Genomic DNA, 4617 nt, shown 5'->3' on the forward strand with positions numbered 1-4617 from the left:
GGACTGGCCCAAGTCCGAGAATTTTTTTTCTTTTATTATTATTTTATTTTCTTCTTTATTTTAAAAATAAAACCTAAGTAAATCAAATTAAAATTAAATAAACACTTAATACAATTATTTGCACACACATATTAAAATATTTAAAACAGGTAAAATCAAACAAAAACAAAATCACAGACAAAGATGCCTATTTATGATTTTCTATTTAACGAACGGATCTCGGTTCAAATTACGCATGACACATACATTTTTGTATTTTGCTTTAACAAAAATAAAATGGGCAAAATTATAAATAATCAACAAAGTGCCATGTAAAATCCAAAAAATTGTACAATAGGACCATTTGTTATTATTTTTATTTCTTTTTGGAGCGATTGTCGCGTAAAACAAAAATCACGTGCTCACAACAATGAAAGTAACAAAGGGGAGCAAAACAAAGCCAACATGTTAGCATTAGGGCATTTATCAGATATAAATATCACATTGTGTGCAAAGCCCCTAGTCATAGTTAACGGTTCTAGAATGGCTTCGAGGGTACGAAGGTCATATGACATCATCCCAATTTCACTCTTCTTGCCCCATTTCCTTCTTCATTTTCCTTTCTAACACCACCTGGTTTTTCATTTCTTTCCTTTCATTTCTCACGTCCCACAACTTCATTCTTTTTTTCTCTTTTTCTTCTTTTTGTTTTCTTCTTCTTCTTTTTTTTTTTAAATGATGATTCGATCGAACCCTATGTAGGTTCCCTACGTATCGTGTCCCTTATGAATCAGATCAAGTGTAGTTCTGGAAAAAGTAATGGACAAATAAACTAAAAATAAAAATCTTTTTTAAATTTTTCATTTATAATTTTTTTGTTTTTTCAAATACATCACAGGAAGTATGATAACAAAAGACTAGACAAACTCTTACACCACCTAAAAGACTCAAAACTACTAGACAAGACAAGAAAGCAAAAGAAAACATGAAAACAAACTCAAAATATAAAAGGCCTCTTCAAATAACCTCCAAAATGCGATGGTCCTGAGATATCAATCATGCTCGAGCTGTGGTAAATGAATCCATACCTAAATGAGAAAAATAAGACCAAATAGATCAGTGACTCAAGACATGTGTGACGCCACGACACCTTCTATTGGACACATGCAAGGCATGATTAAGGCTATTTTTACAAAATGACCTATGTAGCCAAAATGTGGCTATTAGCACAAACTCAACAAAGATGGACTCAAAGACATGGAAAACCTCCCTAAGGCTTATATGGATTCATACTCCCAATAATCATGGCCCAAAATTAATTTACAGAAATGACCCATGTTGCAGAAACGGCCGATATGGCCAGACGTGGCTAAAGATGCAAACTCAATAAGGACGGACCTTAAAGCTGAGAGGACACCTTGCTGTGGGCTTAGGACTCTAATACATGGGTTAACAAGCCATTTTGAGAAAATATCCTTATTTTGCAAGAATGACCGATGTGGCCAAAAGTGCCTAGACATGCAAGATTTGGCTAAGACCCTGCAAAGCCAAGAACCTAAGGCTTACTAAGAAAGATCGGACCCTATGTGGGTTGCCTACGTCTCCCGCCCCGAGATACAAGAATCAAGTATGCGTAGTTCGGGAAGATTGGATATGAGAGAAAGCTTAAAAAATGAAACTAATTTGGAATATATATATATATATATATTTGTCTTTTTCAAAAATGATGGAAAATGTAATTTTTTTGGATTTTTTTTTTTTGAATTTTTGGAAAATGATGGGAAAGTGCAAAATCATTTTGGATTTTTCATTTTCAATTTTTTTTGGTTTTTCTTGAAAAATTTGTGAAAGAAAAATATAACTCGGCCCTACTTGCTTTATTTTTCACCCTTCTTTCCCAAACATCGGTCCGTCAAATTACCCTTTTACCCTCAAAGATGCAACATGTATCACATATGAATGATTGAATGTCTTTTTGGGCCACGGGCCCATTTTGACAAAATTTGGATAGGCTTCCTACAAAGGGACACGGTGCCTGGGACCGATCCCTACTAGGTCCAAATGACATGATGCAAATAAAAATGACCTAAAGGCTGACCTAAGTTTGGGGTTCACTAGACAAGGCAATTTGGGGCGGCACGTGGTCGATGGCGGCTGCTCTAGCTGTCCGCCCACTCCACGCTCCCACGCCACCCCCTAAAGACAGGGGTGACTCACAAAAAGGTCGTGTACGCTCAAACGTACTCCGGAAGACTTGTTGCAGAAAGAAGACTCGAGGTTATGCAAATGATGACAATTTATAAAGTAGTAACACATAAAGGAAAAGCTATAAGCAAATAAGCAACTAGCAAATAATAAAACGACATAAAATAAAATGAAATAAAGCAAACAAAACACATAAAAACCTCAACCGAAAATCCTAAAAAGCCAACAAAATCAAGTATTAGCTCGAACCTGCAAATTCCCCAGCAGAGTCGCCAGAGATGTCACACCCTTTTTTTTTCTAAAAATAATGTTATCCTTTCAAAACACCTGAGACTCCAAAACTAAGTCTGTACCAGAGATTCGGGTAAGGGGTTCATTTGACTCAGGAAGAAGGTGTTAGGCACTCCACAAGTCCCGTAACTAGTACAGTTGCGTACTAGATCTAATCAGCTTTAAAATATTCAATTGAGGTAGAAAACACAGAAAAAAGAAAATAAACACACAAGAGGCTCGAGGTCGTCCCCACCTAAATAAAATAAAAATAAAAATAAAATAAAAATACTACAAGTCTCTACTTTTGCCTCCAAATACAAATACTTCGGGGCATACCCCGGATAAAAATATATACAAATCCTTCGAGGCATTCCCCGGATAAATTTAACTAAGGGAACGACCTCTCACCTCAAAACTAACAGAAATCCTAAAGATTGCCTACCCAGGTGTGGTCGGCCTAGTCATGCTCCTAGCGAACGATGTAACAAAATAAGCAAATAAAAGAAAGAAAAAAAATAAAAAAAATTCTAATTCATGTTAATCTTTTTGACAACTAATTTCATTTGTTAGACCGAGCCCAATCCTAAAGCATGTAAGTACATTAATCACTAATGAGCTCAGTCTTTCCTCCCAACTCATGCGACCCATTCTATATAAAGAGGCATAAACAGTAACAAATGTGAATCAGAAGAGACAAAATCAACTATCTAAAACAAAGAAAGCATCCAAGATCATCTATGGCATCTACGAGTTAACGAAAGCTAAACATGAAAAAAGAAAAATTGAACTAAAGCCATCAGAAAGAGCCATTCAAAGGTGTCCCTCGTCACCCCACTTTCGTTAATTTTCCATTATGTCAAATCCAGGACTCTCACTATCACATTCAAGATTTTACTAACTTAATATTAAACTATCCTAACTGAAATAAGTAAAGAAAATTATATCCAAAGTTCATGTAGCCACACAAAGAGAAAAGTTTAGAAGCAAAATTTGTCATGATTTAACATTCGAATCAGAAGCTACCTAAGACATGAATTGGAAAAGTTTGCTCTAACATTTTAAGTTACTCAAATCTTACATCTTGACAGAGAGATGATCAAATCCATTCATTACAATAATAAGATCCCTTCTTATCTTCAATTTTATTTTAATAAGGTAAGACTACTAGCTAATCTTAACGTTTGAGATAAGAATAATAACAAACAAAAAAAACGCGACAAAAGATGCTTCAAACCTCACGACAAACAAAGATCAAAAAAATTAACTCTCCCTTAAATGGCTCTCCCGAGGCTTTTGTTCACTCTAATAACAACAAATAAATAAATGAAAGAGGGGAGGAATGAACCTGAAAATGCTTCTCCTTCAATATGTAAAGAAAGTTTCGGCAACAGATTTAACAAGATGAAGGCCCGAGGAAAATACAATCATATGAAGCAGAAACCGCAAATTCAAACCGGGAAACGATCTCGAAGAGAAACTCCAAATCCAAACACCCACTTCAGCTTGACTCCATTTCAAAAGAAAATTCTAGAGGAAGCAACGGAATTATCCTTTTTTTTTTGTATTTTTCTGATTTTAAAGTATAATTGAAGCTAGATGAACTGATTTTTCTTTTTTTTTATATACAAAAAAAAAGAACTGAATCCAAAGATCAGAAGACAAAATGTGGAAAACAAAGAAATCGACACCCTAGAAACTTTTTCTTTCGAATCTTTTCTTTTTTCTGTCCGAAAATCTCATTGATATTTCGTGCGAACTTTGAAGGGAAATAGAATGTCAAATGAAAATTGAAAAACAAAAATATCTTCCTAACACCTTGAAACCTTTTGATCTTCTGTGTAGGTGAAGATGACTGTTGGTGTTGTGGAGAAGAAGATGGCATGGGGTGGGGGGGTCGATTTTTGGAAGTTGCGGCTGGGGTCTTGGAGAGGAGGGTGGCGGTTGTTGTCTTTTGGGGTCTAGAGCTCTAGGGTTTGTCTTGTTCTCTTGTCTTCAAGGTTGAAGATGGCTGCTCCCCGCTCCAAATCAGAGGGGTCGTTGTTTTGCTGAAGAAAAAGAACGATGGAGGGTGGAGGGGTTCGATTTTTGGGAGTTGCTGCTGGGGTCCTCTTTTTGGGCAGGGATTCTAGGTTTTTTATCTCATTAAGGGAAATGGGGTAT

Source organism: Nicotiana tabacum, chromosome 7 (genome assembly GCF_000715075.1).
Source record: "Nicotiana tabacum cultivar K326 chromosome 7, ASM71507v2, whole genome shotgun sequence".
Classification (NCBI taxonomy): domain Eukaryota; kingdom Viridiplantae; phylum Streptophyta; class Magnoliopsida; order Solanales; family Solanaceae; genus Nicotiana; species Nicotiana tabacum.